General features: G+C 36.7%; 1 long non-coding RNA gene across 1 annotated transcript in view; it reads left to right on the top strand.

Annotated features, from left to right (window-relative positions):
• Positions 1–21,206, top strand: part of LOC110358794 (uncharacterized) — a 23,877-nt gene extending 2,671 nt beyond the window's left edge. Inside the window, exons 2-3 of the long non-coding RNA XR_010472283.1 lie at positions 4,637–4,728; positions 16,284–21,206. This is a non-coding gene — a long non-coding RNA (uncharacterized LOC110358794). The remainder of the gene's footprint in view (positions 1–4,636; positions 4,729–16,283) is intronic.
• Positions 21,207–24,066: the final 2,860 nt, after the last annotated feature.

Here is a 24,066-nt window from a genome sequence, read left to right on the forward strand (position 1 = left end):
TATTAAAAATCTCTCTTTATGATTTCTAAGAGTGAAAACATAGTTACACGTATCACAACTTCCCTATCTATATGATGGACTATTTACTTACACCATTATATTCAATAAACCAAAGAACCAGCTATTCCTGTCAGAGGTAAACTTACACCTGTGTTTCTATTGAAAAATGTTATTGACTGTATTTATGCATGCTTTTTCTTCGCAACAGATAATACTTGTATAATATTGTATTTGTGTAATAATATTTGTATAACTACCATAATATTTGTATATCTACCAGAATTTAGATGTGAATTTAAAACTTACAGCTTTTCCTATATATGGAGTCAAATTCTTCCATTATCCCATATGAATGTTTCTTTTTATCTGATAAAAATAAAGTTGTGTGCAATTAAAGAAGGGGCCTGATTTCTGAAAGTATGCTACAGTTTATGGGAATTTTTGATATAAAAGCCTGCAATTTCTTTAAGGGAAGTTATGAAGCAAACCTGATGTATTTTGTATTGTTGAGCATATATGTGTAGTGTATTAATTTATGTAAATGATGTTTTTACCTAATACATCATTAAGTAGTTAAATATAAATCACAAAGCCTGAGACATTAAGCACAACAAGAAAAAAATAATCTGAACAGCCATCAGTAAAAGAACCAATGGTTGATAATGCTTTTGAAATCTGCTAAAGTCCCATTGAAAGTAATTGGAACATAAACTCCTCAGCTGCCTTCACATTTTTTTCTCTTGGCAGCTGGCAGAATTGGTTATGTGGCTGCCGTAGCTTTAAGAATGGATTCAAGCAGAGCCATCTACTGGTGCTGAAGCATAACTAGCAGTAAAGAGAAAGACAAAATCATAAAGAGTAAAAAAAAATTTAAAAGTGTTAATTCTGAATATATGCTTACATATACTTAAATCTGAATTAGGAACAACACTTAGAATAAAACAACACTCAGAATAAAATTGCAATCTGATTTAAAAATCACAGAACATTACAATAAATTATTTAATTGTAATGTTCATATCTTTCTACATTGTCCATTATACACTGAAAAAATACCATATCTTTCTTCTTGGAGATTAGTTCAATGGAGACACATTCAAAGGTCAGAATCCTCTACCAATGATTTACCTTTGTCAGGAATGGAGAAAGTATGCAAAATTTGTTAAATATAGAAGGTTTATGCCCAATATTGAAGTTTTATTAATAGTTTAGGAAGGCTTTCAAACAGACACAAATTCTGTTTAGATATCTACAATCAGGCTAAGGAACATAAGGAGTTAGCTCCTCAAATATTTCTGTACTGTGGCTGAAAAACTGACACCTTCACTTTTGAGTACTTAAAAGCAAAACTACTAAAAAAACTTGAATGCTGGAAATCATGAGTGAATCAATTCCATGTGTTTAAGTTTCTTTTGATCCAGGTAATATTATACAAGTTTAACACATTCTTGTTTGACGCTAAGTTTTCCTATAGAAATAGAATTTCTTACTAACCCTTTGTTTTTGTGGCAAATAAAATGTGAAGTTATTTGATATAAAACTGTAAGTGCCTAAGCTGATCGACAAGAGCCAGGGAACAAGTTCATTAGGGTTTCCTAACCATGCTTGTTACCTTGTTTTGCAATGGAAAACAGGAATGCTGTTGAAAGTCTCAGGAAGGAATAACAGTTAAACAGAAAGATTACGAAGGGACTCAAAAGCAAACACTTCATTCTGCATTGTCATATATAGGGCCTGTTTACCTGCAAAACTGTAAGAACTCTCCTCACTCCCATAAGGTGCATCTTCTTCTGCATTTGTTATAGGGACTATTTAGTATAAAGGTTACATGTCTTCCTTAGAGGCTAACAAGTCTACCACATTTTTTCAGTTGAGGGAGACCCTTGTTTTAGGAAAATGCCTTTAAAAAAATATCAGTAGGTCAAAAATAGTTGGAAAGCTGGAAAGCTATTGTCTTTTCGAATATGATAACAGATTATTTACTAAGTTTCTAGTATCTTTCTCCATCAATGAAAGCAGATTGTAGTGAGCTGGCTAGAAATGAGGAAAAGAAGAATGTGCAGGTGTGGAAAGAGATGCTGATGGTGACAAAATAAAGACAAAGGTTGATACCCTGGGTAGAGAAGTTGGATTAGCCTTCACCATTACTATATGTTTACAGGGACAATAGTAAAATACTATAAAATTACCCCGCTTGAAATAGAGCTGCTGACATTTTACTGGGGACCAGTGAAAGCACAGACCTTTTGTGATTAATTCTGATGGTTTTGGAAACCTGATTAACTTGGAAAAAGGGAAGATCAAGATGGTTTTTGAAAGGATGTTAAAAGGTTTGTATTGAAGTATACCAATATAAATATTCTAATAAGATTTAAAGAATGTTCAGTTGTAGCCAAAAGCAAATGATGTGTCTTGTGATTTATTAGTTTACCAGGTGGAGAAAATAAAGTCAGCACCAGAGCTGGTGTTTGGTGGTTGTGTAAGGTTTCTTTGTCTAACTTTTTAAAAGAAACATGTATGAAAAGTAGTTCAATGACCAGATTCTTCAAACTGTTATTTTCCAGATGAAATTCTGGCCCCACTGGGATCTTTAGAAAGCTGATCCATAACCTTGGTGTGGCTTGGATTTCACTAATTCTGTAGCAGGTCCCTCCACAAATATATTTGTTGGCTTTTGTGGGATAACTGAGAAAATAAGGAACTATAATAACTGTCTGGACTAAAGGTTTGTATCATGGCCTTAAAAAAAAAAAAAAAAAAAAAGGAGACTGGAAAGAAAAATCCAGCATTTCTACAAGTAAGGCTTTTAACTTACAAGGTTAGACTATGACAGAATGGACATAAGAATAGGAACTCAGTGGGCGCTGGACAGAATTAAATCCATAATTTGAAGTCTCTTTCTTTTTTTATAGTCTAGGTTGCTTATTACTAATGAAAATATGATTCCATTTCTATAGGAATGAAAATTGTAGGAAAAAAAATGAATATGGGACAGGTAAAAAATTTAAAGCAAACACGTGTTCTATAAACTTGCGTGCCTGTTCCTGTCACTGGAAAGAAAGCTGCCAATGAAGGGGAGATATCCTTCATGATGGTGCTTGTATTTAATATAAGTTCTTACTGTTTTTGCAAAGGCACCTCCTTATATAACACAGACTCAGCTGTCATAGCTGTTGTTGATCACTTCTGAAAGTGAACTGTGGACTTGACCCCATAGGTGGTATCAGAAAATGAGGAGAGGCAACATCTAAACTTGAGAAGTTTTCTGCTTTAATTAAAATCCAGCTTTGTAACTGACATAAGTTATCTGATCTCATAAAAATGGTTGACTATGTCAAAGTGCAAGGGTTACAAAGAGACTTATGAAACTGTAACGTCTACAGCTTCAATCCAGTGATTGTTCCTGTTACAGATAATGTGAGGTACCTCCTTTACATAATCCAAGCTAAAAAAACATGAGCTTTGTAAGATATTAACTCTAGATATTTGTCTTAATGCAGTGGAATATATATCATTGGTCTCAATTAAATTTCTAGTTGTTTTCATTTTTGTACATTCATCACGTAATAAAATTACACCATGCTGCCGTTTCTTGAGAAAGACTTCTCATATGAATGTGGCTTTCTTTGCTTTAAAGTTACAAACACTGACTTAATGGGAGTAATATTACTCATAAATCTACTGTGTGGTTTGTTTTTTTTTTTCTATAAACAAGTCCTTCAGTTTTTATCATTAAAAAAACAGTATTAAGAGTCAGGCTACGTATTGAAAAAAGAGTTCACAAGCTGGAAAGAATAGATCTCAGGAAGATTCTACTAAAATGGTTTTTGAGGCACCACCATTAAAGGCATTAAATGGTTTGATAGCTGTTGCTGGTTTTCTACCCTTCACTGCTTTTAACTGCCATTCAGTTCTGTTTCTTGGCAGGTCTTTGACTTGTCTAAATATTGCAAAGCTGACTTCTATTATGTGATGTTATCTGTTGTAAATGAGCATCATTTGCTAACTTCTGAATGCTGAGGATTTGATGAGCAGCTTCTTCAGTGAATTATAACCTGCTGAGTTGTGCGCTGTGGTGGGCAGGGTATCCTAATAAAGGAGTTAATTTATTCAAATCTTGGCTATTTATGCAGCATGGGTATATCCCTGATCATTAGCTCAAGAGTGAACTGGAACAGAATAAACTAAATCAGATACTGAGGAAAAGGTAAGAGAGGTGCTGTGAAAGGAACAGCCAGACAAGAACCAGCAGAAAAAAAGTTGCTGAAGTAATAAATAAGTGATGTGTATAATGTGTATGTACCAGAGAGGAAAAAATGCTTTGGACTGGCATATCTCAAATTTCCTAGTTATATCAGTGTATCCTGGGTTCATAGTGGGTAAGTTCTAGACTCTTGTTTGCTGAGTCTGCTCATTTTGTTTCCTGAATTTGTACACTAAGCTTATCAAAGTATAAGTTGAAAAAAAGATATGTTAGCCATGAAAAATGCAGTAAGGTATAACTTTATTATGATATACTGAAAAATAACAAATTCCATATAAGGTAAGATATTTAACCCCTTCACAGGGTTTGGCTTCATTAACAATTATATAAAAAGTGGGATATTACAGAGATTAACTCAAACTTTCTCCCTAGGCTTTGCTGCTGCTGTGGTTAATGCTTGAGGAATACACAGTTTAGAGAATACATCCTTCTTCATTATCTCAGTAAAGAAATGAGCCAACAATGTAAGTAAGCCAGCAAGGCATGTAAAATAGTTCTTGATAAACAGATAAAAATAAAAGGTTGTTGTGTTGCTATAAGGTTAGAGGAAACATTGTTGAAGTTGCTTTAACTCTGACTTTTCCTTACATTTACAGCTGAACTGTGTTCAGTTCAGGGCATTTTCTTTTCATATAAATTGCCATTGACAGTTAGTTTTTCTAGCTAGTCTTGGTTAGGGCTTTTTGTTGTTCTTGATTTTCTTGTTCTCTGGATGGTAGATCCAATGTCTTTAATATGAATATACCTGTATGTCTTTAGATTTGCTGTCCACATATTGTTCCATGTTTTTACCTGCCTAAGTGGCTAACATTAATTAAAAGGCAAAAGATCCTGCAGTATTTCTATGAGATATCAATGACTTTATAACTTTGCAGTGAAGTGAAATTTTGTTTGTAACACTGAATCTAACACTGCTGACCTACAGAAACAATTCCAATTTTTTTTTTTTTTTTTATATCAGTTTGAGTTCCTCATAGATCAGAATGCAGATGAGTCCAGTGTAAAACTTCATGACTTTTGTTCAGGCTCATATGATATTCAGCTATAAATGTAGTGCTGAGCACATCTTCATAATTTCTTTCATATGCCTAAAGGCATTTTTTTTGTGAGAGAATATAGTGGTAAATAATTGATACATATTCTGTTATAAAGGAAAGATATGTCCAGTGTGAAATACAAATGAAGAGAAAAACTTCTAGAGTAAGAGCAGGGCTTCTGTTTAGCCAATATATGCTAGTGCAACACTGAAACGGTTGGGTTTTAAGCCACTTGAAATAAAAGTGTGGTCAAAATGGAATTATCTGTATCCCAATGACAGCCACATATTACATCAAAATTTGGATGAACCTGGGGGCAGGAAAAGCAGAAAAGATACCCATGTTCAGAAAACACACCTAAGACCTACAAATCATAGCAATGAGATCCTGCACTTCATGTGAGGCAAGAGCAGAATTAGTAAACAAACCCCAAAATTATTCCTAAGGGGATAATCTCCCACTTCAAGCTCAGCCCTTTCAATGGGGAGGAAGCCCTGCTCCTGACAGTCAGCAGGGTATCAGTCATACCAGCACATGAGTGGCAGAGGATGGATCAGCTCAGCTCACCTCAGCTCCCAAGGCCAGGAGAGCACAGCCCGTCCCCATGCACGTCATGCCAAAGCACCTTGTGGTAAACCAGCAGCAAAACTGGGACTGTCAAGGTGGCCCAGGACGTTCACCTGGCTTCAGGCTGGGAAGAATCAGCTGGTCAGGCTCTCTGCAGTGGATATCTAATGCAGGGGGAAGAGAAGGGTTTCTTTGTCCTCCGTGACAAAAAAAGGCACAATATGGTAATAGAAGATCCTTTAATTTAAGTGATTGTTACTTTGTGTGCTGTTTCCTCTAGTATATTTTGGAGTCACATTGAATTTATATAGAGCAATATTTGCAAATAATATATACCAGGTTTTCTTTCTTTTAAAACAGTATGAGCTAAATAGCAGGCAGAAGAGACCTCTTTGAGTGAAACTCTACTTTTCAGACTCAGCTTAATTGGTCAGAATTTTCCCAACTTTAGGCTTTGCAGTTTTATTTTGTTCTGTTTTTTTGAGTTTTTGTTGTTGTGTTTATTTGTTTGTTTTTTCTTTGCAGTGACACTAGTAATAAGGATATAAATATTTTATTCAGTCAAAAAAGTAACTTTATCATAAATGAACTATCAGAAAACAAAGACCATTGAAATGCTAATTAAAATTAATATGATACTTTGTTCCCATTCAGAATCTAAACTTAAAAAAAGAAAAAACCCAAGTTGTTAAAATATTCAAAAACCTCTTTGGATTGATAGAATCATAGAATGTCCTGAGTTGAAAGGGACCCATGAGAATCATTGAGTCCAACTCCTGTCCCTGCATAGGACAACCGCACAGGTCACACCATGTGTCTGAGGGTGTTGTCCAGTCTCTTCTTGAACACTGTCAGGCATGGGGCTGTGACACCTCCTTGGGGAGCCTGTTCCAGTGCTGCAACACCCTCTGGGGGAAAAACCTTTTCCTAATGTCCAGCCTAAACCTCCTCTAGTGCATCTTCCTGATATTCCCTCAGATTCTGTCATTGGTCATCAGAGAGAAGAATGATATTGTTCCTTTTCTCCTTTTAGCAACAATTAGAAAACCTTTCTCCTAAGCTTCTGGATTATTACATTTTAGCAGAGATTCCTATAGATTCAGTCAATCTTTCCAAGAGGAGCTTGATTACTTATAATAAGCTACATGTGAACTGTGTGATCTAGGATATGCCAAGAACTGAACAGGAGTGATTTTCCATCATTTTTCTAGCATTGTTGAATTATCCTCTCTCCAGTGTAAATTTATTTGGTCCAGCTTTTGTGTGGATGTATGTGTCACCCTTATCACACTATGTCACCTTGTGCATTCCATTAATTACCATGACTAATAACCGTCATTCATCCTCAGCTCCTTCCTTGTTCAGAGGTGAATTGGGTGTGCAGCAGAGTTTGAGTAGGGTGTTTGTTTGTTTGTTTCCTCTGCAGACACATTGTTACACATTTCTCTTTATAAAATGTGTCCTAGGTTGCTCCTTGAGCAAAAATTGGTAAGCTTTATGGTAGCACTTGGGATCTTGGGCTATATTAAGTAGCACCACTAAACACAAAACTTTGTAATTCCAAAAAGAAAACTTTCTGAATTACTTTCAAGACCAAAAGGAGTTGCTGTTGTGCACTTTTTTTTTTTTTTAAGATATGTATATATAACTGTGGCCACATGAGAAAACATACAGATCCTGTCTGTGAGATAGTAGAAGACACATAGGGGAACTACATCATCTTCCATTCCAAGTCAGTGCTAGTTAACATTTAACATTAAAAGGGTTGCGTATAAAATTGTTACCTGATTTTATAGTTTAGTGACCCTTTTAGCTTAGATCATATCAATAAGAGATGGTATTCATCACTTCATAGGAAGCATGACTTGCTTTCCAATATTTTTCACCAATATGTCTGTATAATACTAAAAACGTAAAAGAAAAAAAAAGGAAGCACAAAACATGCAAATGTGCTGACCTGGTAATTTGTTAGAAAATGAATAATTAAAACAGTTTCTTTTTTCAGCATAACTCGTCTGGTTAGGTAGTTATGTGGTGTGCATTATCAACTGTTATCTTTTCCAAACCAGGTGACTGCTTACCTACTAGCATGATTAAGAAGTCTATGTTTATTTTTCCATGCCAGACTGTTATTTGTTGGGCACACCTTGCCTGGACAGTGGTTTCCTGTTTAAAGCCACAGCTAGAATGAAATTAGGGCTTGGTACCAGCAAGTTTCACTTGGCTTCCTTTTGTGACTTCTTTGTTTTTGCACAGTTGTCTGGAATTTGATTTTTCTCACCAAAGCTGTGAAACTGAGAACATTTCATAGCAAGGAAAACTCTGCAACGGTTTAGCCCCTCAGAATGCACGTTCAGAGATACATTTTCATAGTCACAAACTTATCCACATGCAATGCAAATGCTGTGTTCCTGGTACATAAAAACAGTACTGGAGTTAGTAAGTAGAATTATGTTGGCTTTCTTGCTTATTGTGTTACTAAAATGGTCAGGTAGAAAAAGACTTGCTAGAAAAAAGCCAAAGAGATGAATTTTCTTTTGAACTAGTGATAAATGACTTTTACTAGGTACTTATTTTTAGGGTTCAGTTTGACTGATCTACTTATCTCGGTAATGTGGAGAACACATGAAGTATCTGGAAATGGCTGGTACTGAATTCTCCTATATTGGCAAAAGAAAATGGAGGTAACATATCTCCTTCCTGCAGCCACAGCTCATAAGCCCAGCTTCGTTCCTCCAATAGATTTACAGTCCAGTAACACCTGTATATGAGGTCTGGTTGGTATGGGGTCTGCCAGCCCCTAACTCTCAATTCCTCCATTATGGCTAACTGGGTATCAGGCTGACATGCTAAGTCAGCCTTTCAGACATGCTCGTACACTGCTGCTGATGATATACGAAAAGGAATAAAATTGATTGATGTTACTCCAGTCTTCAAAAAGGGCAAGAAGGAGGACTCAGTTAACTATAGACCGGTCAGCCTCACCTCCATCCCTGGGAAACCGATGGAACGACTTATCTTTGGTGCCATCTCAAGGCATATCAGGGATAAGAGGGTCATTAGGGGCAGTCAACATGGCTTCACCAAAGGGAAGTCGTGCTTGACCAACCTTGTTGACTTTTATGAGGACATAACAAGAGGGATGGATGATGGCAGAGCGGTGGACGTGGTCTACCTTGACTTCAGTAAGGCATTTTACACAGTCTCCCACAGCATCCTTACAGCTAAACTGAGGGAGTGCAATCTGGATGATCAGATAGTGAGGTGGACTGTGAACTGGCTGAAGGGAAGAAGCCAGAGAGTCGTGGTCAATGGGGCGGAGTCTAGTTGGAGGCCTGTATCTAGTGGAGTGCCTCAAGTGTCAGTACTGGGGTCTATATTATTCAATATATTCATCAATGATTTGGATGAGGGAATAGAGTGTACTATCAGCAAGTTTGCTGATGACACTAAGCTGGGAGGAGTGACTCATATGCCAGAAGACTGTGCTGCCATCCAGCGAGACCTGGACAGGCTGGAGAGTTGGGCAGGGAAAAATTTAATGAAATATAACAAGGCAAAGTGTAGAGTCTTGCGTCTGGGTAGGAACAACCCCAAGTTCCAGTATAAGTTGGGGAATGACCTATTAGAGAGCAGTGTAGGGGAAAGGGACCTGGGGGTCCTGGTGGACAGCAGGATGACCATGAGCCAGCACTGTGGCCTTGTGGCCAGGAAGGCCAATGGCATCCTGGGGTGTATTACAAGCGGGGTGGTTAGTAGGTCGAGAGAGGTTCTCCTTCCCCTCTACTCTGCCCTGGTGAGACCACACCTGTCCAGTTCTGGGCTCCTCAGTTCAAGAAAGACAGGGAACTGCTGGAGAGAGTCCAGCATAGGGCAACAAAGATGATTAAGGGAGTGGAGCATCTCCCTTATGAGGAAAGGCTGAGGGAGCTGGGTCTCTTTAGCTTGGAGAAGAGGAGACAGAGGGGTGACCTAATTAATGTTTACAGATATATAAAGGGTGAGTGTCAGGAGGATGGAGCCAAGCTCTTCTCGGTGACAACCAATGATAGGACAAGGGGTAGTGGATACAAACTGGAACACAAAAGGTTCCACTTAAATTTGAGAAGAAACTTCTTCTCAGTGAGGGTGACAGAACACTGGAACAGGCTGCCCAGGGAGGTTGTGGAGTCTTCTACTTTAGAGGCATTCAAGACCTGCCTGGATGCCTTCCTGTGTAACCTCATCTAGGTGTTCCTGCTCCGGCAGGGGGATTGGACTAGATGATCTTTCAAGGTCCTTCCAATCCCTAACATTCTGTGATTCTGTGAGTTTTCAGTCCGGTGAAGTCAAGAGTGAATAAAACTCCATTTTTGTGTGACTTAAATTATACTAATGTATCTAACGAGAATTTCTGGGAATATTTTGGACTTGGGTAGGAAATACTAGGATATGCTTGCTGATTTGATCTTGCAGTGCTCCATATACTACTTCAGTTGAATCCCTCTTTTTATAAAATGTTGTTATATCTGTCAACACTGAAATATTTTTTTAAAGCTAACTCCAGTTTTGTGAAAGCTTAAAGGGGATATTATGGAAAATTATTTTATACCTAGTATCATCTGAACTCTGTAGATGTCACTCTTTTGAATATTTTAATGGTGATAATTTGTTAGTAAATGAATATGAAGGGGGAATTATGGTTCTTGTGTTTCTCTGGGTGCTTAAAAGTACATTACAAATTAAATATACAAAGATATGATTTTGCATGCAAGATTATCTTCTGTCCTTCATTTACTGCTATTATCCTAGGAGTAGTAGGTAAGGTCATAGTTGACATAAATATATGCTTTATAATTTTCTCAGAATGCCAGAGAAATCTGTAATTTCTGGTGTAACTCAGTCTTGTGTTTTTAGATGTATTTTGGTATCTCAAAATGAAGAAACTGCCATTTCCCTGAACTGAATGCTTAAAATGTTCCTTCCTACATACTCAAAAATCAGTCTATGGTATTTTAATACAAACATGCAGTATTTGTCTTTCAGCAGTTTGGGACAGCCTATCAATTTGGGCTTCCTTGCTCTCCACTAAGCCTACTGAGATTAGCATACATATTGAAATTGGTGAAGTCAAAAGAGAAACAGCACCCAATTATTTTGGTATTTTGCTGTTTCCTTTTCTTTCTTTGCATGTGGTCTGTTGTGACCAAAATTCTTGTCTGAGAATTTCCTGGACCAAAACTTTGCAGCCGTAAGACATTTGACTGAAATAGCTGGGCTCCAGATTGGCTCCAGCTTTTACTCTGTTGCTGAATCTCAGATGGCAAATTATTCGGAGATGACTGCTTGCTTTTGTATCCCACTGTGAAAATTCTGCATACCTTATAGAAAAATACATAGCCAGTGATGTTTTGATGTAAAAATGACTACAGTCAAGTACACTTACAAGATATTTTTTAGAAAAATCTGTATCCATTTGTTCCAATTTATAGATAATCCTCTGTGCAGTCAGCATTTTTGGACTATTACTATAGAAAATGGTACTGAATAAGCTAAAAGTCGAAATGATAGTAGGATGCATAAAAGCCTGTAGGTTGGATGAATAAACACCATCAGATTTCTATTATGAGAAATAACTGTCTGGAACTGATGAAAACTGTTTGTTTGTTTGTATGTTTGTTTATTTTCCTGGAGACAGCATTGTCCCAGTGTTAACCCTTTTGCGGGAAGCACATGGATAATGACACAATGTAAGAGCATCGAGATTTCATGCAGCCAACGACTGGGTTTAGATGACATTTTGGGAATATATTATGGTATGCAAAACTCATTAACAATGGCTACTGAATTCAAGTTACTCTGAGCTGTCTGTATGCACCTTTCAGTTTGGCATTTACAATAGCAGTTTATAGTCTATATCATATGCAGTACCTACAATTGCAAATGACCAAACCAACATTGAAAGTGGTAATAAAACTTTGTATTACCACAGTATTGATATGCTATAATCAGCCGAACAGTAGCGTGTGTTCAAGTAACCTTTTGCCTGCAGTATGTAATTTCCATTTTCAATTAGTTTACGTTTCAGGCAGTGGATGAAATTTGGTTTTGCAGCTATTTACTGAGATCTAGTTTTGTTCCTTGGGTTTGACCTTTGGGCAGAGAAAGTAAAGAATACTAGAAAAATGTTTATTCAGGAGTCTCAGATTTCCTAATGCCTGCAGACCTTGCTGAATTTGTTTTCCCTGATCTTTATGCAGGAATTAAGTTAACTTAGACAGATATGGTGTGGGGTTTTTTTTGTGTTTTTTTTTTCTTGTTTGGTTGTTTTTTTTCATTTTTTTAGTTTTAGTTTTTGACTGAAATCAGACAATGGCATAATTATTTTTGAAAGGGAAAGAGGCAAATTGGATTTAATCAAAGGGTGTATATATTGAAAATTTGGTGGAATGATATTTGAAGGAGAACTGAACAGAAATAGAAGCAGTCGTTGTAGAGCTCTATCCATACATAAGCACACTGGAAAATTTCCAAAGATGATGTCATTTATAAACCTTCATAAATTCAATTTTATGTGTTTATAAGAAAACTTATGCTATTGATAGCAGGCTATTTTACTTCATAACCTCCAGACTTTCCAAGCATTGCAGAGGGTTAGGAGCATTCTCATAAATTTTGTAAAAATCCATGTTTATATGAACAGTCATGTCATTGCATGTATTTCCCTTCCTGTCTTCTAGGTCCAATGCTTTTTAATAGTTAGGACAAGCATACACATCCCCAGCTTCCAGGGCACAATCCTCTTGACATTCCCTAACTCCTCAGTGAAGCATTTGTACTCATAAACTGACTGTCCAGTCTAATACCTCAGAATGAATCTGAATTCAATAAATTATCACAAGAGGGAGCCCTTGTCAACGCCAAATTCTGAAGTTCAGTACATGATTTTGCAGAGCTCCATTAATCACTTATCAAGAGAAACATAGGTTCTGTGCATGTGCAGTGAAAGTAGATTCACACTAGAAGAGGACCTTTTGAGAAAGGTTATATATGAACTGACTTTCTACAGAGGAAAAAAGCCTAGAAACCATGGTTGAGCATTTGAGTAGGTTTGAATTGTGATTTTTAAATTTTTCTTTTTCTATTTGTTACTGTGGTATTCCTATTATTAATGAGGTTTTATTGAGTAATGCAGGTAGAGCCTCCATTCTGGGAAATCATAGTAAGATCACAAAGATTCATGACAGGCTTTATTGTATGAGGATTACTTGTGTGTTGGTAACCTGTTCTTAATCTTTGTTTTTTAAGTTAGAATGAGTGCAGAGGTCTGTGCAGTATGGAAACAAATTCAAAATGAAAAAAAATAATAGTAAAGAGATCTCATATAAACTAGGTTGCTTCATTGTACTTGTGCCTTTTACTCTTTCAGTGTGCAAAAATCTGTTTTAGGTAACTTTTTGATTCCATTTGTTAATCAAGGTGGAGGAAAAAAAATATAGGTGTGGATGAACCATGCAAACTCAATGCTGTTTCATCAGCATTCCATAAGGAGTTATGGACACCTTGCATTTTGTCACAAGTTTTAAAAAATAAACACCCCAGAAAATCCTAAAATTACATCTGCAGATGATTTCCATAGTGCCTCAACATTTAACAATTTCTTTCCACCCTAGAAAGTATCTCATTTATGCATTTAGCTTTCAGACCTGAGCACCAGCCTGAGAGCTGGGACTCTGATCTGACATGGTGACACTTCTGGCTTACAAAAGATGGTTGGTTCCCAAGGGTCCATCTTATGTTTGGAATTTAGTAATTTGTGGGAGTGATGCATCAAAGAGAGAAGGGGAGGATGATGTTTTACATGTTAAACCTGTTCTGAGTGTGTATTTCACCCAAGTTCAATAAATATTATTTGGACTCCATTTTTGTGGAATGTATACAAGCATGTAATAAAACTCTGACATTTGAGCTGTTTATAGATTATAAATCAAATGAGGCCTAAGGTAGTGAAAGATGTAGATAGACAATTAAGCCATTACGGGATGATACTTTTGAGATTCAAAGCATGATATCCTGATCTTTCTTTGATCAGCAATTGTATAATATAAATGAATTTTAAAAAGAGATCATCTGCTGAGGAGTAGAATTTGTATCTGGAGTAGTATTCCAAAATCATAAAGGCCAAATCGACACACAGACTAATAATGAGAATTTTCTTATTGCCAGTAATATTATGATGAGTTTAAAAATCCAGAAAAATCTACAGAACTATAAGAAACCCTAATTTTAACTGCAAAATGTAGGCGAAACATTCAAAATCATAGGAAAAGCATCTGTTTTGGTTATAAACGCAGATCTTCAGCCAGGTTTATGAATGTTGAATATCACCTTTGGACAGCCTGAGCTCAGCTAGAAATGAATTAGCTGTTTTGGAGCAGAGCAGAAAGGTCTGTAAGTGATAAACAAAAACTTCACAAGAGACCTATGACAAGGCAAAAACTGGGCCCATGTCCTCTAATTCTTTTGACTAACATCTATATGCCCATCAGTTATGCTGAGACCAGAGACTTTACAAGTGTTTGGGACCTCCTTTTGCAGAAGGGAAATGATAAAGTGGGGAAAAAACTGATGAGCAGTATGGCGTTGTTGAGTCTTTTTTGGTTATTAAGACATCACTACCAGTAAGGAAGAGGTTGGGTCTCAGATGATGCCTGAATGTGAAGCAACAACTGTCATGCAAGGCAAAGAGCATTCCAGGTACAAGGGATAAGGTGAGGAATCATGTGCCCTCTGAAAGAAGTCAACTAGCAATGCTGCTGGAAATGCTGGAGACAGGGATGCTCTGAAATGTAGTAAGAAGGAAGAAATACAGCTGTGGGAGATTGCAGTGCTTCAACAGTGTTCTATAATATCAGATTTTTCTCCATTTAGGTCAAGCTAAAAAAAATTATTGTTACTATCTGAAACAACAAGAAAGGGTGACAGTCACAAAGCAAATATTTTCATCTGTGTTTTCAGAGAAAGAAAATGAGAATGAGAACGTTACTGGCATTATCTAGCAAAGGCAATATTTTTCACACTTGAGTGAATATTTTTTTAAAGACTTCTCCCCCCGCTTTTTCTTTTTGTTCTGCTGTGAATGCATTGAAGTGGATATATAATGACTATTAAACATAAAGACAGTTTGGTTTCCTGATTCTTAGAAGAGGGAGAGAAACAGTACTGCATTAAAGAATGTTGTGGAGAACTAAGTCTTTTATTAACACTGCCTAAAGAATCATTCAATCTGGGCATTTTATCACTTATGGAAAGAAAAACCTCAGATATTGCTATAGTAACTCCTTTATTTCTCTAGCAATTCAATGTATCATCCAGTTTTCAAGTGAAGCAGAAGATAGGATCAAGTTGTGAGATGCTTGATTGTCTTACTGTACTATTTTTAAAAAGTACACACTCCAGACTAATAGTAATGCCAGAACTTGTCTGTGATTTTTCCCCTTCCCCCGCCCAGTGAGAATTAAGACTTTGGAGCAGGAAAAAATAGAAAATAACATTGTACTTAGATATATACCTGCACCTATGTTCAGTGACAGTCACACATGAATTAGCAGACAGAATTTTACGCATCAGTGACTGCTGCCAGAAGTGACAGCTTTGGGTAAGGATGTGTGCCCGTCCCCCCGCCTCACACCGCCATGGACTCTGTTTGCTTCAAGGCCAAGTTCTGTAGTCATTAATGAGGTAAACCAGTGTCTTATGTCATGAATGTTTGAATCAAGTTATGCTGTTATTTGTTTCTCCATCAAATCTGCAGAGCTTTATCAGGCTCAGATGTTGTCTAGCAGTTCCATTTGACCTCCTAGTTCAGGGATATTTACTTTTAACAGAATTAGAGTATTTAATTCTGCTTCTAACTAAAACCAAATCATTCAAATTGGCACAAAACTTACAAGACATTTTACTTTGTGTATCTTAGCCATTTAGCTAATATTACAGAATAATTCTTGCAAAGTTTTTTATTTATTGTGAAAAATTCCCACCAGAGACAGACTTAAAGATATTTTCATATTTCAGTTAGAACATGCTTAGAAAAAAAATATCCGTGTAAGGACTGGTTCAATTGGGGATTAATAATGGCCTGTAAAACTGTTCAGAACTAGCTCAGGTCACTGTGGAGAGATGCTCTGGTTAGATAGTTTAGCTTTACACATTAGCTAGGATCTGTTTCAGCTGACCCATTAACAATAGATGCTGCATGGCATATACAATGATTTTTATGTCAGTCAAAATTATTATGCTAGGTTTATATGAGAAGTCTAAAAGTACAGTGTGACAAACAGCAAATGCTGGGAAATATGATAGTTCAGTTACCTTTCATACATATGTGATGTACAAATGGTGCTTTTTAATTTTTTAATATTTTAATCTATTACCAGGGTAAAAATGAAAGAAGAAGAAAGAAGAAGAAAAGAAATAAAAGAAAAAAGAAAGAAGAAAGAAAAAAGAAAATGTCCTACTCCAGAAGTATTCTTTTCTGTTTTCTTATGTCTCATTTAAAATACCTGAGGAAATTATTTGCTCACCTGTGCACACTTGAAAATCACTCTGATGCTTCTGAATGGACCAAAATACTGGTGCAAAAATCATCAATAATGGAGGACGCTGACACAGTCTGACACTGATGCATTGCAGCATCTCCTGAGGAGATATTGTGATGCATTTCATCCCTGTATGAGGAAAATGTTTTGATGTTAATATGGGCATAACCTACAATATGAATTTAAATAAATCACGGAACTGTTACTGTGTATATATAATAGATAATTTAGTCTTACAACATTAATAATACAGCAACTTCATTTTCTTTTCACATTTTCACACAATATAAGCAAATTGAGAGCATTGACTTCAGTGTTAAATATTCATTCTGAGGCAAGGAGATGCAGTAATACAATTTCTTTTACTATTTATGGGAACTGATGTGGTTAACCCCTATTCAGATGTCATGATTAATTTACTTTTGTATTCCTGAAATTATGATTTTTACTATAGAAGGGCTGAAGACTACTATTAGTTGAACTGAAAAGAAGAAGAATTACACGTCTTCACTTAGAGGTAAAAACCTTTTTGAGAAAAATTTGTTTTGACATTTTCAAGGAGGTTCTGGAACCAAGTAAATATTAAATAATAGGCCATGTTAGCTGAATTTCTTGTGTTCAATTTTATATTTTCTACTTATTTTCTAGAAAATATGTAACCTTTCCTACCAGTTTTCATAAGACAGGAATGTCTGGTTGTAAAATCTGGTCCTTATATGTGATGGTTTGAGGTTGAATTGAAATGTTAAAATCTTTTCACCTGTTTTTTGTGAATCATCCCCAATGGCAATTTTTTTTTTTTTTTTCCAAAGATCTAGAGCAGACAGGTATGGAAGAGGCAGCTCTGCTACAGTTAAATCTCTTGCTTCCTTTTATTTCCCTCCCTAACCCCCATCAGCCATTGGGCCTTATAACTTGTATAACTGTTCCACTGAGGACTTGCATGCTTTGGAACCCAAACATTTGCTAAGTGTCTAGATTCAGTAGAGAGCATAGGCTGGCTTTTAGCTGTATTTCATCTCTTCTTACCAAGAAGGACAGGGAATGACCTAATTCCACCTGAGTGCCATATCTATTAAACATGCTTTGTTCTTAATACAAGCTGCACTGAACGCAGTGACAAATCCACCTCAACATGGGGTCATAGGAAGAGGGAGCAGTCCTGTCATGGAGCAAAGCTGTGGCTGGACTCCTCATTCAAGAAGTGGGTCTTGGTTGTCCTAAGTAAGTTTAGCTCAAAGTCCTGCTTAGGAGCAAGACTGGGATAGGGTTTTCCCCTCTTGTCACTGGAAGTTTCTGATTAAAGAACTCAGAAGGAATAAATATGAGGGAAACTGACTCTATCCTCAGAAGGGCTCATGATCTCAGAGACTGGGCTGTGTCCTAGCCCAGATTATGAAAGAAGAGAGCTGTTTCTCTCAGCACTCTGAACCTTGATCTGAACCATGCAGGAGATGCCTGCTCCATCAGGCCCTGTGGCCTGGAGCAGGGATCTTTGCTGGAGCATGCTGTGGCTCTCCTCTGGCCACATCCATCAGCTTTCTCCCAGAGCATGGGGTCAGAATGTCAGTGATCCTTAGGTTTTTCTTTGTCAAAGAGTCAGGCATTGAGACCTGCTCTTGGGAGGTGTAGGGAGCTGAAGCTGGTTTAGGTATGCATGTCAGCCCTGAAGATGCTTCTTTTGCTGTTACAGTATTTCCATTAGGTACTTACAATGGCCAGTCTTAATATAATCCACAGCAAAAGGAAAAGCCTTAAACTAAGGTTTAGAAATGTATTTTCTTACCTTGAACTAAAGTTTAGAAATATATTTTCTTACCTCTGTTTAGCATTTCTTTATGGCCTGTCTGAGCTTTCTTGTTGAATAGAAGTGTTTTATATTGATTCAGCACAGAAATCAATTAGGAGGGCTCACACAATCTATGCCATTGACTCAGCTCCACTGGAGAAATGCACACTTGAGCAATGCCAATGAATAGGTGGAATTGTTAACTTCTAAGCTGCATAAGCTGTCTGCTTATCATGTGAATTAACTCTTTACATCCACACAGCATGATAGTATTTAAAGGAATAAAGGTCTATATAGTGTTCTTAAAAATTATCAGTATTTTTCTTGAAGGATACAAATTTGTCATTTGCCGCAAGTGCCAGAATAATAAAACCGTACTATGTTATCACACGTGCACAAAAAAAAAGCAGGAAAAGTGGTGAGGTTCCTGACACACATGTTTTATATTTCTTTTCTATGTCTGTGCCTCTGTGGAGGAGTTTTGCATGTGTGGGAGATGACAGAAATACAATATAATGTTCAGCTGAAGGGCCATGGCCAAAAGAAAGGAACATCACAGAAATAAAATACAAAGATTAATGGTAGCAGAAGGATGGAAAAGTTTATCTCACTATCATTATTGTAGTAAAACATAGAGCATTTTTCTTTCAGTTTTCTGTTTCTGAAGGCAGGGATGGTAACTCATTCCCTAGCCACTGTCACACTGAATAAAATGTTTCTTTTATCAACTTCAGAGCCAGCCAATATACCTCTTGTAAACTTGCTTCTTCTTTGTGTTCTCAAATGACACCACTGTGGTGCACAAAATTATTTTCCAAAACAGTGACTTCTGAGAAGATCAAGTAGAAGGTGCTTTTTGCAAGTTAAGATCAATTCAGCTGTCTTTTTGTAAGCTATTTCAAACTCATCCATTGAAAAGCATGCTTTTGGAAAAATTATCTTTTTTTTTTAATAAAGACTTAGTTAAAATATCAATTGTGATGGCTTGATCCGCCTTAAAAAAGTATTTGTCAGGCAAAGCTAGACTGTGGGCCATCTTCCATTTGATTTAGTTTGGGAATTCTATTATGTATATTTACCCTAAGTGAGGGAGTAAATTGGATTTGCCCCATGAGCTTTAGATTAGACCTCTCAAAAATTTATACGCGTAGTTGGACCATGTAAGCCTCACTTTTCAGTTCCCTTTTGCAAAACTGTCTGCAGTTTTCCAAACACATCAACTCCAATAAAAATGCCTGAACAGTGTCTCAGTATTCGTATGTAAATCAGAAGGCTATGCCTCTGAATTCTATCATTTGATTGCTTATGATAGCTAGTAAAGTAACCTAGAGATAGAATATTTTTTTTACTTAAGTTTGTTCTTGGTTTTAGTAATGTAGGTATTTAAAGTTATCTACCTTTTTTTCATTACACAAGGACATAAGACTTCTTTGTCAGCGATGAATTTAATTGAGGGAGTATAACTACATTAGGTATAGGAGACAGAACATTTAAATCTCTTAAACTGTTTGAATGTCCAGTTTTATTTGGTTTTATGGTCTATACCACTGCAACACCATTCAAATCTCAAATTACTGTAATTCCACCAATCTGAAAAATTACAACAGACAAAAGGGGGATTTCAGTAGTTGTGGCTGAATCTCTGAACTTTGTGAATGGAAAACTAAATTTAAAATTCTTCATGTCACCATGTTAAGTTGTATTTTCACGGAAGATTCCAAATGTGGTGGACAGTTTTCATCATGGTAAAGAGAATGGCTGCCATTCCAGGTCAGTATGTGGTAAACCCATAGAAAAGTCCTATTAAGTTGTCTCTTGAAAAATGGAAAGTAAAAATGAGTTTTACTGTATATTTTTTTCTTATATTATATTTAGAGATACTCATAAAAATTAGTCTTAAGAAGTGGTACCTAAGTTGCTACACTGATTTCCAATGATAAATTTGTGCTATGCTGTCAGATCTTGGGTATCAGGGTGCACTTGACCAGGCAATTCTTATACCCCCAGAGCAGATAGAACTTTGGGAGATGATTTTAATAGTTTCCTCTTGCATTAAAATATGAGTCTTTAAGTTATATATTCGTTTGCTGTCAAAAAACCCCTACCAAAACCCAAAATAAAAGAGAGTGAACATCTGACTGTACTCCCAGCTATTAGTGGACCAGAGATACATTGTATAGTAAGGTTTAGTTATTAAAAGAAGTGCATACAAATAATAGGATATAATTTATTCCATTTGATTCTCCGAAAATCATGACTGATGGCAATTCCGAACACTCACTTTTCCTTCTAGTGAGCATGCTCAAATGCTTCCAGTTTCTAAAGCATTGTTTTAAAAACAAACAATAGGAAAAAAGAATAAAGATCTATTGGGTAAGACACTAAATAAAAATAGTTGACAATAAATCTTCCCCCTGCCTACTGAGTCCCTGCAACTTGGTACTTCACTTCAGTCTTGTTCCGTACTTGTCCTGGTTTTGTTAAAAACAAGTTTCTCTTTTAGTGATTTTGCCTGTCAGCTAAAGCCTTCATATTAGCTGCATTTTCCTGGAGAACCAGATACATGTTTTGGTAAACCTAGCAATGGAATGCAAACTTATTGATAAGCACGGATGGACATCTCGCGAGAGGGGCGATGAGAAACAAGTGACCAAGAAACTGACCAACTGTGTATAACATTCCATTCACGTCAATACTTCATATAAAAGTGGGAGATCACGAGGATCTCGCCCCTTTTTTTCCCTTTTCCCTTCTGCTTATGGCCGACATTAGGAGAAGACCTTGCTGGTCGTCCCTGCAAACTGAGGCCTAGTGAGAGACTGAATCCAGCTCCGGTTGGCTGCAGAGTCTAATCCAGGACTTTGGTTGCTGGCTCTGCAGTTGCTGAGACTTTCAAGATTGGTTTTGTATATTTTGTATTATTTTCTCTATTCTTATTAGTAGCATTAGTAAAACATTGTTAATTTTTCTAACTCTCTTCTCTCTGTCCTTCTTTCCCTCCTGATCGCCTGTCCTGAGTGTGAAAAGGGGGAGGGAGGGGCAAAAGGGGGAAGTAGGCAGGGAGAGGAGGTTAACAATACATCTGCCAGGGTTTTATTGTCACCCTGCAATCTAAACCCTCAACAGTACTCCAGCAGCTTTATGCTTCATGAGCTTCACAACCCTTACACAGCTCTCTTTGTCCAACAAAAATCTCCTTTTCTCCATCTGGTTAGTGAGTCTTCTCCATGTTGCAATTAAGCCCTTTTTCTTTTCAGGAGTATCCTGGACTCCACTTGTTGCAGGTCTCCATTCTTCTCTGCTCTACATACCTGAAGTACCTCCAAGCCCTGTGTGATTTTTGTTAGATTGTCTTGTTGAGTAACCCTGCACTGCGCACAACACAGAAATAAATGGAATTATTGCATATCAAGGTGTATTTTGGAGCTACTGATGTGAGATTTGAATAAAACATTTAGAAAACTGTAACTTCAATTATTCAATTTGCTTACTTGAAAGGGAAAGTAATCAAACCAGGAAGGTTATGTTCAGATGGATGATGAAACTATTAAATCTCTCAACTGAGATGATCTCTTAGCCACTGTCTTAGGTATGCAAGGAAGGACTGACAAAAATAGCTCTTTAGGCATTTGAAAGGGAGGGAACAACTCTTCCTTAGCAGTCGAATCATAGAGGAAAAAATGCTTTTCAGTAAGCTGACAAAGGACTTCTCAGAGACAAATATAGGACATAACCCAAATTCCTTCCAACCATTTGAAAAAGGGAAAAAATGAGAGTCTGTGTAAGAGAGAAACTTTCACTATTTTATTCTCTTTCTACCTAACATAAGGGAGAGGGGGCATATGTGACTGTCTTCCTAAAAGAGATTGCCTTGCTGTTTCTGTTAAAACACACCAAAAAAGAAAAAGCGTGAAAAACCTTTTAGAAGGAAAAATACTTGAAAGCCTGTCTTTCAGTGGTTTGTTTTCCTTGATTTACTTTTCCCATCTGCCTCTAAATGTTTGAGATAATGATCCTAGTATGTAACAGGTCAGCTTTGGGGATATTTCTAACTCTAGTGCACATGGATGCTCATTGTTACCATGGTAGCAGATAAAACCACTGGTTGAGAATATCAGCAGTTACCAGTGCACTGACAAGCCCAGCCACAATACATTATAATAAAACTGGACAGCAATACTAGAAGATTCTGCAATAAATGGTATTGATTTGCCCTCTTTGTCTTGACTGCTGTAGCAGGTTTCAGGCAGAAGTTTCAAATGGGAAGTTATCTTTTGCAAAGTCACAGGTTGTAAGTGGCTGTCCTTTGTTTGTGAGGACATATACTTCTGTCTTTCACAATAACTCCTAAGTTACTAAAGGTATCCTGGTTTACATAATCTGAAGTCAGAATAAAGGAGCAGTGAATATGTTGCTGTTGTTTTATATAGATAATACCATTATGTTTCTTGAGATAGAGGGAGAAAAAAAAACAACACAACAGGCTGTCTGCCTGTCAAAATTGAAGTGCTAGACAAAACAGATGTGTAGGATGTTGAGTTTGAGATATCTGAAGATAGTTAAATAAATATATTGTAATAAAATATTTTTAGATTGTATTGTATGCATGAACAGACAAACATTACCCAAGCCATGTAGCCACCATAGTTAATATAGCACCTAGTCTTGAGAGGTTTTCAGGGCTATACATTGTTTTGACTTTGTTCAGCCATGCTTCAGCCAGAACACAAACTCACATAGACTTGGAGCACAGAATCACAGAATGTTAAGGATTGGAAGGGACCTTGAAAGATTGTCTAGTCCAACCCCCTGCTGGAGCAGGAACACCTAGATCGGGTTACAGAAGAAGGCGTCCAGGTGGGTTTTGAATGTCCTGAGTGATGATAATGATAGAGTTTGTTAGGGTGTGCCATAACTTAATGCTTTGTAATATTCTTCTGTCTTGAATGATTAATTCAAAATATATCAGTAAAAAGGTAAAAAATCTCTGAGGAAAACAATAATGGAAAGAGGACATTAAACAAAACAGAAGAAAAGAAGTTTGAATTTGAAATGAAGACAGAACCTTGTACTCCTTCGTCTGTCTCAGCTTGTCATTTCTTGTTTGTAAGATAATGAAGATGTGAGAAAGTTTCCCTAAAGACATCAGTGGTTTGTTTGTTTGTTTGTTTGTTTTGTTTTTTTTTTTTTTTTTTGTTTGTTTGTTTTCCTAGAAAGTTATGAAAATATCAAGAAAAATCATGAACTGGTCAGAGACCATAAAATATGACTGCTAGGACTGCTATAAACTCTGCTGAGACATCTATGGAGATAATTATTTATTTAAAATTTTATTTATTTTGGCTCTTAAGAGCCCAATTTTTACTCCATATGTAATACTGTAACTAATTTGAGGTGATCCCTTCCATAACATCAAATAGTAGTGCTCACAAAAGCAGCTAACTTTTATGAATGGGCAGCTTTTGAAAACAGGAATTCAGTGCTTGGGCAGTTCAGTATCTCGTATCATGACATGCTGCTACACAGCAACTGTGCAGAGTAAAATGAGATTCTTTTCCCCCAGCTGTCAAATGGACCTGTAAATTATTTTCCAACAGGTATGAATCTTTTACTATTAAACTAGCCAACTGATTCCTCTTTAACTGTGGTGTTTCTCCTTAGGTTAGATTTTATTAATGGCGTCTCAATGTATATGCGAGAGGGTTTTCTGTTCTGAAATAACTTCTAATTATGGATGTGGTGTAAGTGGAACATCAGTGACATCCAGTGGCAGCACACATTAATCACAGGCATGCGATGTTCCACACACCTTGAAGGGTGAGTCATCAATTT

Source organism: Columba livia, chromosome 4 (assembly GCF_036013475.1).
Source record: "Columba livia isolate bColLiv1 breed racing homer chromosome 4, bColLiv1.pat.W.v2, whole genome shotgun sequence".
In the NCBI taxonomy this organism is placed as follows: domain Eukaryota; kingdom Metazoa; phylum Chordata; class Aves; order Columbiformes; family Columbidae; genus Columba; species Columba livia.